The following is an 18,314-nucleotide window of genomic DNA, read 5'->3' on the forward strand; positions in this document are numbered from 1 at the left end:
ATGCTTATTAAGTGCTTACTATGTGCAGAGCACTGTACTGCGCTTTGGGAGCGAGTGTCTAAGTGCTTCCTAAGAGAACTTAAAAAGTGACCTGAAGGATGCCGAATCTCTTTTGAGCTCTCTTGCTGTTGAGAGCCCATCCAAGAAGAGATACTAAGAAACAAATCTTAAACTTATTTAAGGAGGAGGAAAGGGTTTAAGAAGAGGAAAGTTTGGGAGAGGCTTCCCAGGGGTGAGGTCTGTTGGCACCACTTTTCCCAACTGGCTAAAATCTAGGAACTGCTCTGTTTTATTCTGCTGTAATATTTCCCTCCTGAGTTGGAATGATTTGCCTTTGGTTTACTGTTGATAAATTGGCAAGCGTATGATGGCTTTCAACAGGAAAGAACTACTCTTTTACCTAGCAACTTTTATTTTCTTAATGCACTTTACGAGATGGAGGAGCAATTGCTTTTGATCTCATTTGGGAGATGGAGAGGCTGAGATGCAGATCAGTTCAGCGGAAAAGGAATCCCAGAAAGAACCAGCATCTGGGCCTCCCCGCACTAGGTTCCCACTCCAAGGGAGCCTGGGATGCAGCGTTTGCAGCACGAGCCCGGGCTGGGGGCTCCAAGGTGTGGAGGATGGCACGGGGGCGGGCTTGGACCCTCGTGGCACACAACGGAGTTCCGGGTCTCCCCAGGTTGAGCGGGAGCCGCAAACGGCTGCAGTCTTTGCAGTGCGAGCCCTGCCCAGGGTCCTCGGGGTCGGTGCCAGGCCGGGGGGCGAGTGGGCGACAGAATTTAGCAGCACTGGGGCTGGCGTGGGCACGAGGAGAATGCCGTTGGGCAGGGCGAGGCAAACTGCGGGGAGCGGACTGAGGGATGGGGAACGATTCTAGTATCCAGGACAAGGGGTGCTGCTCACCTCCAGCCCCAGTGCCCAGAGAGGACCGTAGGGAAGGTGGCGACAGCGGAGGAGAGGGTGAAGGAGGAGGTGGATCAAGGCGGAGGAACCTTCCTCCTTTGGCATCTTTTTATTTCCACTCTCCTTTTCTTCCTCTCCTTCCTCCTTTCCTCCCTTTCCCTTCTATTTCTTCCTGCCCCACCCCAAGTTCGCCTCCTCCACGCGCCACACTCGGAATGAAAAGGTGCCTCTGGCTCCCACTAGAGAAGCACCATCTCCGTCGGCCGCCTAGCCTTGTTTCCCTCTGCCCGTAGTGACTTTTCAGTTTGCCTTACGAAGAAGAATTCTTCCCTGGGAGAAAGGATAATCGTGTGTCAGCATTGTCTGCACGGCACCGGTCTGACCAGAGAGGTTTACCCAGAATATTTTACGGGGCTGTTATTTGAGCCACCCTAACATTTTAGGGGCTGAGTTTTGAAAATTAGTCAACTAATAAGCTGGGCTTTTAGATGGAAAGTATACAGGCAAATAAGAGCAGAGTAAGAGCATTTGTGTGGATTTTTTTTGTTTTTGTTTCTTTTGGCAGTAGGTGCAGATTTATCAGCTGGCTGTGTTTGAGAACCATCGATTTAGATTGTCGCCTGTTAGCCACTGGCCTATGACCTGTGATGCCGAGATTCATGTTTAAGGACGAGGCTCTGGATTCATCCAAAGAGCAATATGTCCTTCGTTGAGGTGCGGAAGGGTATTCGGGTGTTAAAGGGTACATCCCAAATTTTCATTTAAAGCGAGAATTGGGCTAAGGTCAGCGACATTTGAACCTGAGGCCTCTGCACAATGGCTCTGCTCACCACAACTTTCATCGCCCGACTCTCAAAGGGACCGAGAAGGGCACATCACTCTAGTTGAGGGGGACGCTGCCGGGGGCTAGGATCAATCAGTCAGTACTTTCCCAAAAGTACCAAAACTACAATAGGGTTGGTAGATATGTTCCCTACCCCTCAGACTCTAAGCTTGTTGTGGGCAGGGAATATGTCTGTTATATAATGCTCTCCACCCAGTAAGTGCTCAATAAATACAATTAATAATAATAATGTATTGTACTCTCCCAAGTGCTTAGTACAGTGTTCTGCAAACAGCGCTCAGTAAATACAGTTGACTGTCTGCCCACAGTGAGCTTACAGTCTAAAGGCCAATGCTACCAGTTACCTTTTCAGTGTTCCTAACAGAAGCTGACTTCACCACCATCATTTCTTCCTCCTCCTCCTCCCTCCCCTCTGGCTCCCTTTCTCCCTCTAGACTGTAAGTTCACTGTGGGCAGGGGACGAGTCTACCAACTCTGTTGTATTGTACTCTCCCAAGCGCTTAGTGCATTGCTCTGCACACAGTAAGCGCTCAATAAATACCACTGATATGATTCTCCTGCTGCCATTACCCCCTTCTTATAGTCCTTCGTCTCACCTCTGCCTCCTTGATCCCACCAACATGTCTTTATCTTGTCACTGCACCTTCCTCATTCAGTCATTCGTTCAGTCGTATTTATTGAGTGCTTACTGTGTGCAGAGCACTGTACTAAGTGCTTGGAATGTACAGTTCGGCAACAGAGACAATCCCTGCCCAACAACGGGTCCTCCTGTTGCCCTTTTCCTCCAGATGTGGCCACCTCTGCCAGAGCTGTAGCTCCTCTCCTTTTCCTGAGCCTGATGCCACGTCCCGCCCCCCTTCCCAGTTTTGCCGATCCTCCGGCCCATTGGAGGCAGGAAGAAGGGAAGTGGTCCCACGGTAGGAAAAGGAATGCTGGCCCCAGGTTGTGACCTCACATATGATTCAGCTTGGGAATTTTTGCGGAGACTGTAGACAAGGGTGTCGCTTTAGCAAAGGACAGGGTCTCCAGGTTATCTTGGGATTACTGTGTGCCAAGCACTGTTCTAAGCATTGAGGTAGATACAAGGTAATCAGGTTGGACACAGTCCCTGTCCCACAAGGGGCTCACAGTCTCAATCCCCATTTTACAGATGAGGGAACTGAGACCCAGTGAGGTGACTTGCCCAAGGTCCCACAGCAGACAAGTGGCAGAGCTGGGATTAGAACCCACGACCTCTGACTCCCACGCCTCTGCTCTTGCCACTAGGCCATGCTGCTTCTCATAGAGGCATTACACTCCATGGGGGCAAAAGCAGTGCATGACTACCTCCACAACAAGTTGACAGATCAAATATTGACATTAAAGCTGAACTCTCTTGCCTTTAACTGATAAATGTGGTATTTATTAAGTGCTTACTATCTGCCAAGCACATAGTGCGAAAAGCGGCATGGCCTAGTGGAAAGAGCATGGGCTGGGAGTCAGAGGATGTGGGTTTTAATCCCGACTCTACCACCTGTCTGCAAGTCACTCCATTTCTCTGGGCCTCAGTGACCTCATCTGTAAAATGGGGATTAAGATTGAGAGACCCATGTGGGACAGGGAGTTTGTCCAACCCCATTTGCTTGTATCTACCTCAGCACTTAATACAGTGCCTGGCACATAGTAAGCACTAAACAAATACACAATTATTGTGATAATTGAATGTACAGTGGAATAAATGTGTATCTATAAGTGCTGAGGATGGGTATAAATTCATATGTGCTATAGGTGGTTCAAATGATATTGAGTACTAGGAAACTAATCAGGGAAGGCTGTTGGATGGGGGAAGTGGGATTTTAAGAGGGCTTTGAATGTGGGGAAAGCCGTGGTTGTTGGATTTGTGGAGGAAGGGATTTCCAACCCAGGAGAATTGTGTGAGCGAGTGGATGGAGGCAGGGGAATCGAGAAGAAGGTCCAGTTAGGAGGCTATCTTGGGAGGAGTGAAGGGGATGAATTGGACAACAGGGAGGTTGGGGAAGAGAGGAAAAGTGGAGCAAGTCGATGGAGGGTTTCGAAAGCCAAAACTTGGATAACCTTCTCTTCCCACTCCCATTTCCTAATCACCAACTCCCTGGTCTTCCATATGTTCCAGTTCTGCATCTTAAGCACTCGTTTGCTCATTTTAGCCTTCATTTAGTTTGACTTTTCTTCCCGAGTGTATTACTCTTCTCTCGGGACAGCTGTCTGCACACAGTAAGTGCTCAGTAAATACGATTGATGATGATGATGGTGTTGTTCCCTTGTTGGAAATTTGGTTTCAGGGGGTAGGGGGTGAGGGGAGAAGACTTGTGTACATCCCCTTCTGTGTGTCCTGAAGTGTTGGATGATTTTAAAATTTAATAATCGAATTGTAATTCACGGTCCTGCGAGCAGAGGCGGGACATCTTTTGCCTGAAGAAAGCAGACATTTGAATGAAGGAGACTAAGTCAGGGGAGAGGACGTGACCAGGTGTGTTTCGGTGCTGAGGCTGTGGGGGAGAATCAGGTGGAAAATGCCAGAGGTCAGAAACTCACAGAATAGACAACTGGTCAAGTTCTGTCATTTGGTAGGTGACAATTTGTGACAACGGGGAGAATGTCAGATTAGATCAGGAGCCGGAAAGAAAGTGGAAATGTCAGAGGAGGACGGAATTGATGAGGGTTACTTAATCGTGAAGGAGAATCTCCCAGGCCTCCAAATGCTTACAGCTTGTCAGTATGTGTTATTTATTGAGGGCTTACTGTATGCAGAGCACTGTATTAGACTGTAAGCCCGTCAAACGGCAGGGACTGTCTCTATCTGTTGCCGACTTGTTCATCCCAAGCGCTTAGTACAGTGCTCTGCACATAGTAAGCGCTCAATAAATACTATTGAATGAATACTAACTGCTTGGAAGAGAACAATATAACAATAAACAGACACTCTTCCCTGCCTGCTATGGACTGTGCAGAGGCAATGTAGGTTAGTAACCTAAGAGGGGAACCTCAGAGGGCCAGAATTTTTGCTCCAGCTCTGCCTTTTGGAAATTGTCATTTGGGACACCCTGATGCCACTGCTGCCCTTTGATCAATCATTGGTATTAATTGCGTAAAGAGCCCTGGCTCAGTTAGACAGCCAATCATATTTATCGAGGAATTACTATGTGTAGAGATCTGTACTAAGTGCATGGGAGAGCACACTATAACAATATAATAGACCCACCTGCCCAACATGAGCTTAGAGTCTAGAGGGGGAGACAGACATTATTGTAAATAAATTACAGATATGTAAGTGCTGTGGTGGTATGTGGGGGGATGAATAGAAAGAGTAAGTCAGGGTGAAGCAGAAGGGAGTGGGAGAAGAGGAAAGGAGGGCTTAGTCAGGGAAGGCCTCTTGGTGGAGTTGTGTCTTCAATTAGACTTTGAAGGCAGGGAGAGTCATTGTCGGATTTGAGGAGGGAGGGCTTTCCAGGCCAGAGGCAGGATGTGGGCGAGAGGCCGGCCGTGAGATAGAAGAAATCGAGGTACAGTGAGAAGGTTGGTATTAGAGGAAGACAGTGTGCGAGCTGGGCTGTCCTAAGTGCTTGGGAGAGGACAGTACAACAGAATTGGTAGACACGTTCCCTATCCCTACTGAGCTTACAGTCTACACCCCCCCCTCTTTGCTCCCCAAATTCTGGGTTTTCCTCCTGTGGCTAAATTGATCAATGAGGGTCCTGACAAGGCTCCTAAAGGAAAGGGAAGGGGGTTCGTTGTTCCAGGAAGGCAACCACAACACTTGTACTCCAGGCATCCTGTTCCCAGTGCTGGAGGCAGAATATTGGAGCTCGGTAGACCAGTACACTCGTCCCAGAATAGCCTTGCCTGCAATCTTTCAGCTCCTTCTCTGAGTGTGTGCATTGTCTAATAATGTTGGTATTTGTTAAGCGCTTACTATGTGCCGAGCACTGTTCTAAGCGCTGGGGTAGACATAGGGGAATCAGGTTGTCCCACGTGGGGTTCACAGTCTTAATCCCCATTTTACAGATGAGGGAACTGAGGCACAGAGAAGTGAAGTGACTTGCCCACAGTCACACAGCTGACAAGTGGCAGAGCTGGGATTCGAACTCATGAGCCCTGACTCCAAAGCCCGTGCTCTTTCCACTGAGCCACGCTGCTTCTCGAAATGCTGGGGTGGTTTTCGTTTAAAAAAAAATGGTGGTTTTCTAAAAATACATTGCTCTGGGCAGGACACAATTTGGAGTGGAGAGAGGACCCTACTCCTCTCAATTTGGAGAACCCAAATCTCCTTCCTCTTCCCATTCTTGCTCTCCCTTGGAGGGAGTACCAGAGGGTAGGCTTTTGCTCTGACCAGGGGGTCCACAGAAAAGTTAAGGATCCGTTGCCTTGGGCAAAGTTACATTACCTCTCAGAGCTTCAGTTCCTTCACTGCGTTAATGACCAGCGCCAAAAGGTGAACTCTGAGAAATAGCAAGTATAAAGTGTCATACAGCGTAAGCAGCGGGAAAAGGGGTTGTAAGGATGCTCCGCACTGGAGGGTTTACAGGCTGTGAACAGATGCTGAAGATGGACCTTTCAAGGCCTGAGTAGAAATCAAGTTTGGCACACAGCCCATCCTGGATGGTGAGGACAGTTACTAAACTCTGGCTTTCTAAGGAAGCAACCAGGCCACGACGAAAGGTGTTGGGCCTGAGAATCAGAGGGCCTTCATTCCTTCATTCAGTTGTACTTATTGAGCACTTACTATGTGCAAAGCACCGTTCTAAGCACTTGGGAGAGTACAGTATAACAACAAACATATTCCTCGCTTACAAAGAGTTCACAATCTAGAGGGGAGACAGACATTAAGAGAAATAAATAGATAAATTAAAGGTATATACATATGTGCTACGGAGGAAGAATGAAGGAGCAAGTAAGAGCGGCACAGAAGGGAGCAGGAGGAGCAGAGGACTTAGTCAGGGAAGGCTTCTTGGAGGAGATGTGCCTTCAATAAGGTTTTGAAGTGCGGGAGAGCAATTTTTTGTCTGATAGGAGGAGGGAGGGTGTTCCAGCAGGGGTGGGATATGGGTGAGAGGTCGGCGGCGAGATCGACGAGATCGAGGTACAGCAAGTAGGTTGGCATTAGAGGTCTAGGTTGTGCGGGCTGGGTTATCGTAGGAGAGCAGTGAGGTGAGGTAGGAGGCGGCAAGGTGATGGAGAGCTTTAAAGCCGACGGTGAGGAGTTTTTGTTTGATGTGGAGATGGATGGGAAACCATTGGAGGTTCTTGAGGAGTGGGGAGACATGGTTGAACGTTTTTAAAGGAAAATGATTCGGGCAGCAGGATGGAGTATGGACTGATGTGGAAGGAGACAGGAGGCAGGGAGGTCAGCAAGGAGGCTGATCCAGTCATCAAGGCAGGAGTGGAGAAGTGCTTGCATTAATGTGGCCTGAGTTCTGCTGCTGGCACTGCCACTTGTCTGCTGTGTAACCTTGGGCAAGTCGCTTCCCTTTTCTGTGGCTCAATTTCCTCAACTGTAAAATCAGGATTCAGTGGCTGTTCTCCCTCCAGCTTAGAGTGCGAAGCCCCATGTGGGGTAAGAGACTGTGTTGGACCTGATTAACTTGTATCTATCCCAGCTTGGGATAGGGCTTGACACATAGTAAGCGCTCAACAGATACCATCCTACATATGTGTGTATGTGTAGGAGTATATATATATATATATATATGTACTCACCGTTGGCTTTAAAGCACTCCACCACTTTGCTCCCTCCTACCTCACCTCACTACTCTCCTACTACAACCCAGCCCGCACACTTTGCTCCTCTAATGCTAACCTTCTCGCTGTGCCTCGATCTCATCTATCTCACCGCCAGCCTCTCGCCCACATCCTCCCTCTGTCCTGGAACACGCTCCCTCCTCATATCAAACAGATAATTGCTCTCCCCCACTTCAAAGCCTTACTGAAGGCAACATTTCCTCCAAGGCAACATTTCCTCCTTCCTTCCCCGACTAAGCCCTCCTGTCCTCTTCTCCCACCCCCTTCTGTGGCACCCTGACTTGCTCCCTTCATTCATTCCCCCTCCCAGCCCCACAGCACATATGTATATATCTGTAATTTATTCATTTATTATTGTTATTATTGGGGATTGTGGCCAAAAGATGTTAAAATGTGGCAAATAAGTGAAGAAGTTAATTCTGCAGTTAAATGCTGTAGGGAGCTGGAACAATAGCTGATGCTCTTGTTCCGTGTAGGTCGAGTCCCCGTGGTATGGAATTGACTCTCAAATTTTGTATTTTCTCAAGTTGTTTAAGCAGAGTCCCCTAGTGGAAAGAGCACGGATCTGGAAGTCACAGGATGTGGGTTCTAATCCTGCCTCCATCGCTTGTCTACTGTGCCATCCTGGACAAGTTACTTAACTTCTGGGTGTCAGTTTGTTCCTCTGTAAAATGGACTTTTTACAGGTGGCCTAGTGGACATTTTAAAAAAGGAGCGTGGTCTAGTGGATAGGGCACGGGCCTGGGAATCAGGGTTATTGGGTTCTAATTCCGGCATCGCCATTTGTCTTCTGTGTAACCTTGGGCAAGTCACTTCCCTGTGCCTCAGTTACCTCATCTGTAAAATGAGGATTGAGGCTGTGAGCCCCACATGGGACAGGGACTGTGTCCAACCCAATTTGCTTGTATCCCCTCCAGTGCTTACTACAGTGTATCACACGTAGTAAGCACCTAACAGATACCATAATGATTATTAAATCCTACTCTCTTCTACTTAGACTGTGAACCCCCATGTGGGACAAGGGAATGTGTCCAATCGAGTTATCATGTATCTACCCCAGCTCCTAATACAGTGATTAATAATTAGCTATTAAATACCATAATTATTAGTAATAGTAATAGCAACCCAAGGATGCTTTCACACCAGGGATGAAATATGCTTGGAACCCAGTTGATCTAATGCCCTTATCTGAAGTGAATTGTACAAGGGGCAGGCCTTGTCTTGCACTGCTTGAGTCAAATTATGAGACGCTGTGGGTAATGTTATGGTTTCAAAAAAATATAATATGAAGAAATCCATTATCTGCTACTACTAAGCTAAGCCATTTTGCTTCCCAAGTTCCACTGTGACCTCTGGTGTGTTGTGTTAGATAACCTAACTTAACCCAAGCACGTTTGGGCATTAACTTTTAGGCTAAATCTACAATCCAGGCATAGAAAACAACCGGTGGGTTTTTGCAGTGTTGTTTTTGTTTGGGTTAGTGTAAAGTTGTGTACCGTAGCATGACGACTGCGGATATTTGTCAGTATCAACGCTGCATTCTGTTTTTCGTTTGGGTTGGCATAAAGTTGCGTGCACTAGTCATAACAACTGCTATTAGTCAATATCAATGCTGCGTTTTGTTTTTTGGTTGGGTTAGTGTAAAGTTGCATACATTAGTCATAACGACTGCTGATATTTGTCACTATCAATGCTGCATTCTGTTTTTGTTTGGGTTAGTGTAAAGTTGCATACACTACTCATAATGACAGCTATTTGTCAATATTAATGTTGCATTTCGTTTATTGTTTGGGTTAGTGTAAAGTTGCGTACACTAGTCATAACGACTGCTATTTGTCAGTATTAATGCTGCATTTTGATTTTTGTTTGTGTTAGTGTGAAGTTGTCATAATGACTGCTATATTTGTCAATATCAATACTGCATTTTGTTGTTTTTGTTTGGGTTAGTGAAAAGTCGTGTACACTAGTAGTAATGACTGTTGAGGTTTGTCAATATCAGTACTGCTTTAGCTGCCAGACTACATTGCACTTTGGGGAGAAATTATTTGGGCAGGGTTACGCTCTTTTCGAACCTTATGTCGGGAGTTGTAGACCTTGCCAAATTCCTGGGGCCACCAGTTGGCTGCGTCAGGTCACCAGCCTGGGTCACCCATTGAGTGACTGGGAACCAGTTCCAGACAATGGTGTCTCGCGATTCATTGGAACTTGGGAAGAAGAGGTTTTCTGGAGCCGACTCAGCTCTCCCCACCTGTCCTCCGAATGAAGGAAGATGGGTCCGACACCGGTAGAAAGGTCGCCCAGCATCTGATTTGCTCTCATCTGCCAGGGATCTATCCTCTCAAAACAGTTGTATGTTATTTCAGCAGCTCTCACGCTCCCGTTATCAGGAGTTGGAATTCCAGTAGCCATGTCGGAAGGCTGTTTCTGGCAGTCGAATAAAGCTCCCATCATCAGAGGCTGCGTCTTAGTCTTTAAAGCAAGAAGATGCTCATTGCAGCAGACACCCAGAGTTTAGGTCAGGTCTGAAGCTCCATAATATTCCCTGCATAAAACCCAAGAGCTGAACATCGTGGGCTTTGTAGACGGGAGTACTGGGTCTCCTCGTGAGATACCCATTTTCATTAGGTGAATGACTTGGATGTTATTTTGAATAAAAGGACTTTTGAACTTGGGCTCATTCAAAACCTCTATTAAACTACACTATTAGATGAAGAGAAAACCTGGGATTCGGTGCCAAGAAATGACATCTTTGGTCAAGAGAAGATCAGCTGTGGCTACAAGTCATGCTACAGTTTTATCTAGGTCACACTTCTTAAAGATCAGGTTCTTAAGCAAAGTTCTAACCAGGCAGGACCTTCTGGCCGCACTGGTCTGTTTCGAGTTGAACTGTTAGTCGAATCAGTCGACGGTATTTGAGCGCTCACCGTTCCGGTAAGCACAACCGTGTGCCAAAATCATGATCCCTGCTGTGGGTGGAGCGGGGCAGCGGTTGTCAATCGTGTAGGTATAGCAGGCACAAGAATAAGGATGTCATTGTTAGTAACACCAGTATATTGGGGTGAAGTGACGAGATGAATCATTGAATACGGGTAGACGTTCATGCTGAAAGTGGATGGCAAGAGCACGGGCTTGGGAGTCAAGAGGATGTGGATTCTAATCCTGGCTTTGCCACTTGTCTGCTCTGTGACCTTAGGCAAGTAACTTCTGTGCATCAGTTACCTCCCCTGTAAAATGGGGATTAAGACGGTGAGCCCCAGGTGGGACAAGGGATTGTGTCCAACCTGATTACCTTGTATCTACCCCAGTGCTTGGAACAGTGCTTGGTAGGAAGTGCTTAATAAATACCATTATCATTATTATAATTAATTTTAGTAAGAGCAGAAGGGAGAGGGTGTTTGTCTTGGACAAGGATGAGGGCAGTGAAACTAGGGACAGGAAAACTGGGCCCATTTCCCAGAATGTCACAGAACGCATCATCAAAAACTCTGTCAACACCATAGCACCCACCCTCCGGCGGGATCTGAAGAGGAAAGGGAGGAGCCGTGAGCCCAATGTAGGACAGGGACTGTAAGCAGCATGGTGTAATGGATAGAGCACGGGCCTGCGAATCAGAAGGTCATGGGTTCTAATCTCGGCTCTGCCCCTTGTCTGCTGGGTGACCTTGGGCAAGTCACTTCACTTCTCTGTGCCTCAGTTCCCTCATCTGTAAAATGGGGATTGAGACTGAGAGCCCCACATGGGACAGGGACTGCGTCCAAGCCGATTTGCTCATCTCTACCCCAGCGCTTAGAACACTGCCTAGCACATAGTAAGCACTTAACAAATGCCATAATTATCACAATTAATTACTATTATTATTACAGTGTCTGGCACATAGTAAGCACTAAACAAATACCAGTATTATTATTATTATCGTTGAGTGGATGGACTCCACGGCTTACTAGATTACTCTGGGGTCAGTGTGGATCTTGGGGTTTGTCTGCCTTCTATCCCTCTGGTTTTTGGGAGTTTTTTCCATAGTATTCAAGATACTGTGGTGGGCCAATTGGTGGGACTAGCCCAAGGTTAAACTTTTCCCCCCAGTTAGTTCCCTTGCCCTCGTTGGGAGGATTTCCTAGGGCTACCTCTTGAAACCTCTGACTTCATGCCATTTAGTGCATTTTGCTTGCCCTCTTTTGTTTCCCCTCGAGCCCCACCGATCCTGGTTTGGGAGCTAGGGGGGTTCCTTGTCTCGGGAAGAGAAACTGTCCCTGACCGTTGGCTTTGGAATCGAAACAGCATAGACCACGATTGAGGTCCCTTGTCGTGTAGGAGAGACTGTGGTTTTCCTTGCTTAGTCACTGGTAGTTATTTAGCGCTTACTGTGTGCAGCGCGCTTGGGAGAGTATGTTACAACTATAGAGGGGTGACCTGTTCCAGGGCTAGGTGGTAAAAGAATTCCTTTGGAAAAGCACATGCTCTGCCTAGCCTCGTAGGCTTTATTTATCATCATTATCATTATTATGATCAATCAATCATATTAGAGTGGGTTACTGTGTGCAAAGCACTGTTCTAAGTGCTTGGTAAGAGACTTGTAGTGCACAGACTTTTTTAATGGTATTTGTTAAGCGCTTATTTTGTGTCAAGCACTTTTTAAAGTGCTGGGGTAGATAGAAGTTAATTAAGTTGGACACAGTCCCCTTCCCACATGGGGCTCGCAGTCTCAGTTGGAGGGAGAACAGGTATTTGATCCCAATTTTATAGTTAAGGAACCCGAAGCACAAAGATGTTAAGTGAATTGCCCAAGGTTTCACAGCAGAAAAGTGGTGGAACTGGGATTAGAACCCAGGTCTTCCGACTCCCAGGCCTGTGCTCTTTCCACTAGGCCCTGCTGCTTCCCATGTAGGTGATGGGGTTTTTATCAGTCAGTCAGTCAATGAAATTTATTGAGAGCTTACTGTGCCCAGAGCACTGTACTAAGCGCTTGGGAGAGTCTAATATAACAGAATTGGTAGTCACGCTTCTTACCCATGAGGAGTTTACAGTCTAGAAGGGGAGACAGACATTAATGTAAATAAGTAAATTGTGGCCGTGTACTTAAGTGCTGTCTTTTCTCAGGATCGCACCTGGAGAGTTTCCAGGACTCTGCCAATGTTGGTTACGGGAGGGAAAGTCAAGTAGAGGCCTGTCCATTCCATTCCTAGCTTGGGCAGTGGCTAGCGAAGGGAAGGCAATCTGCTACAAGTTAAAACTCACTTGTGCTGGGCAACAGCGGCATGGGAGAGAGAGTCGAGGGCGGAGACTCAAGCTTACCGCACAGAAGAAGGCGATGGTAAACCACTTCCATATTTTTACCAAGAAAACTCTATTGACACACTACCAGAATGCAGAGGGAGGTGGGGCTTTCTGGAAGAGATGTGCTCATGGTGTCGCCTTGGGATGGAAACGACCTGACAGCATAAGACAAGACATAAGTGCTGTGGGTGGGATGACTAAAGGATGCAAATTCAAGTGCAGAACATTGGGAAGCAGTGTAGCCTAGGGGATAGAGCATGGCCTGGGTTCTAATCCCAATTCTGCCACTTGTCTGCTGTGTGAGTTTGAGCAAGGTCACTTAACCTCTCTGTGCCTCTCAGTTCCCTCATCTGTAAAATGATGGGGATGAAGATTGTGAGCCCAACGTGGTAGAGGGACAGTGTCCAATCCAATTACCTTTTATCTATCCCAGTGCTTAATATGGTGCCTGGCACATAGTAAATACTTAAAAAAATACCAGTTATTATTATTATTACTGTTGGGAGGAATATTGGATTGGAATTTTAGAAACCTGACTTCACTAAGTGGTTCTTCTTCCACTGGCTTGCTCTTTAGTTTCCTCAGTTTTCCTCTTGCCTGCCTCCTGAGAGTGTTCTTCAGGTGATGATGTTTCAGGGTTGAGTTCTTCATTAAAGGGATGTTAAGCATTTAGTACAGTGCTAAGCACTTAGTACAGTGCTTTGCACACAGTAAGAACTCAAATACAATCGATTGAATGGATGATTGGATGCTACGTAAATGCCTTCCCTCTGGAAAAGGATACTGTGAGTGAGGAGATGTCTGCCAATATTTTGAACATTTTCATGTATATACTGTGAATTCATTCATTCAATAGTATTTATTGAGCGCTTACTATGTGCAGAGCACTGTACTAAATGCTTGGACTGTACAATTCGGCAACTGAGACAATCCCTGCCCAGTGACGGACTCACAATCTAAACGGGGAAACAGAAAGCAAAGCAAAACTGAACAAAACAACATCATCAAGATAAATAGAATCAAGGAGATATACACCTCATTAACAAAATAAATAGGGTAATAATATATACAAATGAGCACAGTGCTGAGGGGAGGGGAAGGGGGATGAGCAGAGGGGGGGGAGGAGGGGAATGGAGGGGGAGCAGAGGGAAAGGGGGCCTCTGTCTGGGAAGGCCTCCTGGAGGAGGTAAGCTCTCAGTAGGGCTTTGAAGAGGGGAAGAGAGTTAGTTTGGCGGAGGTGAAGAGGGAGGGTGTTCCAGGACAGCGGTAGGATGAAAGCCTGCAAGCAAACTACAGAGACTATATAGATACCCAGGTGGATAGATTTATCTGTGTTGCAGCCTTGCCAGGAATCAATCATCTGTGATGTCCCTAAGCATACAAACTCTTTCTAGTGACACGTCAGGAGTTGAGAGAACCCTCAGTAAAAGGAAGGCAGCCATGGTGCCCTGAAAGAAGAGGGTAACGGAGTAGATGTCTGATTTGGATAAGGGTTTCGGCAGCATGTTGAAATGGCTTGAGGTCAAAAGGGAGAGCGTTTCTGGAAAAGAAGATTGAATTCCAGGTACCGTCTGCAGGAAAGGATCAGAACGTTTTTAATGAGCCTTTAAGAGTATGGATTTGAACAAACCAGAGCACTCGATTTTTGACGATCCTGAGAACCCAAGGCAGACCGAACCAATCACAGCACTGATTTTTGTTTTCTTCTCCCCCCTTTAGAGCTGCTTCCCCATATAAAACTGCTTGTGATTTGGTTGAGGAGGCAGTCAATTGTATTCAATCAATTCTATTTATTGAGAGCTTTCTGTGTGCAGAGCAGGGTACTAAGCGCTTGGGAGAGTACAATAGAACAATAAACAGACACATTCCCTGCCCTCATTGAGTTTACAGTCTAGAGGGATTAACTAGAGAACAGTGCAGGAGCATCTCACCTCATTTTAGGGATTTGGTGGGGATGATACTATTTGTTAAGTGCTTACTATGTGCCAAGCACTGTTCTAAGCACTGGGGTAGATACAAGGTAATCAGGTCATCCCATGTGGGCCTCACAGTCTTAATCCCCGTTTTACGGGCAAGGTAACTGAGGCACAGAGAAGTGAAGAGACTTGCCCAAGGTCACACAGCAGACAAGTGGCAGAGCCGGGATTAGAACCCACATCCTCTGACTCCCAAGCCCGTGCTCTTTCTACTGGTCCTGGGAAAGTCCTTTGGGTGATAAGGGGATAATAATAATGTGGGTATTTGTTTGGCACTTACTATGTGCCAAGCACTGTTCTAAGTGTTGGGGTAGATACAAGGTAATTGGGTTGTCCCATGTGGGGCACACAGTCTTCAGCCCCATTTTACAGTTGAGGGAAATGAGGCAAAGAGAAGTGAAGTGACTTGCCTAAAGTCACAGAGCTGACAAGTGATGGGGCCGGGATTAGAACCCATGACTTCTGACTTCCAAGCCCGGGCTCTTTCCACTGAGCCAAGCTGCTTAATTTGAGCGTGGGCAAGAGGGGTCTGGAAAGGACGTTAATGGGATGCAGTGGTTCCCCTCCTTAACCCACCCCCTTGACCCTGATCTCAAAATGAGCTCATTTGGGGGTGGGGGTGGGGGTTTCCCTCACTGGCCATTTTATCCCACAGAGGGACTCTGCTTCTTGTCCTTGGAGAGGAGGGGCCCCCCTACAGCACAGATCCTGGGTAATCACTCAGTTCATTTGTCCTTGAGACGAGCTCTGAATTTAGTCCGGTGCTCTGTATGCAGTAAGAGCTCCATAAATGCCATTGATTGATTGATAGCCGCCTCCAGCACGGGCAGGCCTTACCTCTTCAATGTGCCAAAGCTGACAACTAGAAGCCCAGAGAAGCCGCATGGTCTAGTGAAAAGTGTGAGTCAGAAGGACCTGGGTCCTAATCCTGGCTCGGCCCCTTCCCTGCTGTGTGGCCTTGGACAAGCCATTTCACTTCTCTGGGTCTCAGTTCCCTCATTCGTAAAATGGGGATTAATAGTGTGAGCCCCATGTGGGACAGGGACTGTGTCCAACCTGTTTATCTTGTATCTACCCCAATGCTTAGAACAGTGTGGGGTGCATAGTAAGTGCTTAACAAGTGAAAGGTCTCATTTTATTATTATTTTACTATAACAGGAGCTGGCCTAGTTGAAAGGAGCCAGAAACCCCATTTTGCAGCCAAAGTAACTGAGGCACAGAGAAGTGAAGTGACTTGCCCAAGGTCACCCAGCAGGCAAGTGGCAGAGCTGGGATTAGAACCCAGATCCTTCTGACTCCCAGGCCCGGGTTTTATCCACTAGGCTATGCTGCTTTTAAGTAGAGGCATCTCGCAGTCCTCCCGCTGAGGGAAATGACAAGGATGGCACCCTTGCTTGGTATTCAGTTTCTTCATCTGTAAAATGGGATTTCGGAACCTGTCCCCCCTCCCCCTTCCTGTGAGCTCCTTATGGGACTGGGACCGTGTCCTTTGGATGATCTTGTATCTACCCCAGCACTTAGTACAGTGGTTGGCCCATAGAAGAGCTTAACAAGTACCATTGTTATTATTATGATATTATCCTCCTCCTCCTCTTCAGGTGTGCAGTGTTAGTCTGTGATCTCTCCCTCCTTCCCATTTGGGGTGTAGCTTGGGTGTGCTTTGACCCCGTTGTTCCCAGTGTTGGTTCAGAGCCTTCTAACTAGCTCTAGCCACTTTGGCAAGGGGAGCGGTGGGGGGCCGGGGAGGATGGAGCAGCAGAGAAGCAGCGTGGCTCAGTGGAAAGAGCACGGGCTTTGGAGTCAGAGGTCATGAGTTCGAATCCCAGCTCTGCCACTTGTCAGCTGTGTGACTGTGGGCGAGTCACTTAACTTCTCTGTGCCTCAGTTACCTCATCTGCAAAATGGGGATTAAGACTGTGAGCCCCACGTGGGACAACCTGATTCCCCTATGTCTACCCCAGCGCTTAGAACAGTGCTCTGCACATAGTAAGCGCTTAACAAATACCAACATTATTATTATTATGGAGGGGGGCAGAGCAGAACCGTCCCCCAGGGGCTTGACCCCCTTTGGGCAACGCCATTTAGCTTCACTTCCACTGCTTTCTGGGCAAGAAAGGCAACTTGGCTGGTGCTGTTCATCTCCCCTTGCCTCCTGCCTCCTGCAGGGTGGGCCTGGCTCCGGTCTTGGGGGGTCTCTGTGGTGAAAGCGAGAGCCGGGTGTGGGCGGGGGGTCTTTGCAGCGCGTACGTGGACTTGGGTCCTTGGGCACAGCCTGGGGCAGGTCTCGGCCACCCGAGGGGGAGGTGGGCGGAAGCGGGGGTCGGGCTCGTGGGGTCCCTTTGGGGGATGCAATTGTGGGGGGTGAAGGGGGGTGATTCAGGGGGCTGGTCAGGCAAGCAGGTGGGTGGCTCTGTGGTTGGGGTTGGTCCCAAAGAGCTGCTCATCTCAGGCCTCTTTGAGGACCACAGGGGAGGAACGAAGAAGGAGACAATGTTCCTTCTCCTCCTCCTTCTCTTTCTCCTCTTGTACCTTTTACTTCCTCCTTCCTTCCCCTCACTTCCTCCCTCTTACATTCTGTCTCTCTTTTCCTCCCTTCTTCTCCACCACTTCCCCCCTCTCCCTCCAAATCCCACCCCCCAATGCCTGACACCTGTCCCCCCCCCCACTAACCAAGTTCAATCTCATACTCAAAATATTGTGTGTCCCTACCCACTCCCCCTCCCCCCCACCCCGATCTCATCTATCTACCTCGATCTCTTCTATCTCACCACCGATGTCTCGCCCACGTCCTCCCTCTGGCCTGGAACACCCTCCCTCTTCATGTCCGACAATTACTTTCCCCCCCTTCAAAGCCTTCCTGAAGGCACATCTCCTCCTGAATGAGCCTTCCTCTTCTCTTCTCCCACTCCCTTCTGTATTGCCTGGACTCTCTCCCTTTATTCATCCCCCATCCCAGATCCACAGCACTTAATGGGCATATCTGTAATTTATTCATATTAATGTCTAGACTGTAAGTTCATTGTGGGTAGGGAATGTGTCTGTTTATTGTTATATTGTACTCTCCCAAGCCGTTAGTAATAATAATGTATTTGTTAAGCCCTTACTATGTGCAGAGCACTGTTCTAAGTGCTGGGATAGATGCAGGCTAATCAGGTTGTCCCACGTGAGGCACACAATCTCCATTTTACGGATGAGGTCACTGAGGCACAGAGAAGTTAAGTGACTTGCCCACAGTCACACAGCTGACAAGCGGCAGAGCAGGGATACAGTGCTCTGCACACAGAAAGTCCTCAGTAAATACATTTGAATGAATAATAATGTAATAATGTTGGTTTAATGAAAGGCACAGAGAAGTGAAGTGACTTGCCCAGGGTCTCGCAGCTGAGACGTGGCAGAGCTGGGATTAGAACCCAGGTCCTTCCGACTCCCAGGCCCAGACTCTATCCACTAGGCCATGCTGCTTGAAGCCCGTACTACAATGCTCTGCCCCATCGTGAGCGCTCAGTAAGTACTGTTGATCGATTGTGATAGTGAGGGAAGATAGCCTGCTCCTTCCT

General features: G+C 47.7%; 1 protein-coding gene and 1 non-coding gene across 4 annotated transcripts in view; both read left to right on the forward strand.

Annotated features, from left to right (window-relative positions):
- TMEM181 (transmembrane protein 181) overlaps window positions 1–18,314 on the forward strand; it is a 127,987-nt gene that overhangs the window by 44,838 nt on the left and 64,835 nt on the right. Inside the window, exon 1 of one of the 3 annotated variants that reach the window (XM_039911138.1) lies at window positions 1,602–1,620. The exons of the other annotated variants lie outside the window; for them this stretch is intronic. The gene's annotated coding sequence lies outside the window, so the exon portion shown is untranslated. Of the gene's footprint in view, window positions 1–1,601; window positions 1,621–18,314 lie in introns of those variants that run through there. 3 annotated transcript variants of the gene reach the window in all.
- On the forward strand, window positions 12,595–12,732 carry LOC114809299. The gene has a single exon (XR_003757086.1). It is a non-coding gene; the product is annotated as a small nucleolar RNA SNORA7 (small nucleolar RNA).

This window comes from Ornithorhynchus anatinus, chromosome 2 (genome assembly GCF_004115215.2).
Source record: "Ornithorhynchus anatinus isolate Pmale09 chromosome 2, mOrnAna1.pri.v4, whole genome shotgun sequence".
NCBI lineage: Eukaryota > Metazoa > Chordata > Mammalia > Monotremata > Ornithorhynchidae > Ornithorhynchus > Ornithorhynchus anatinus.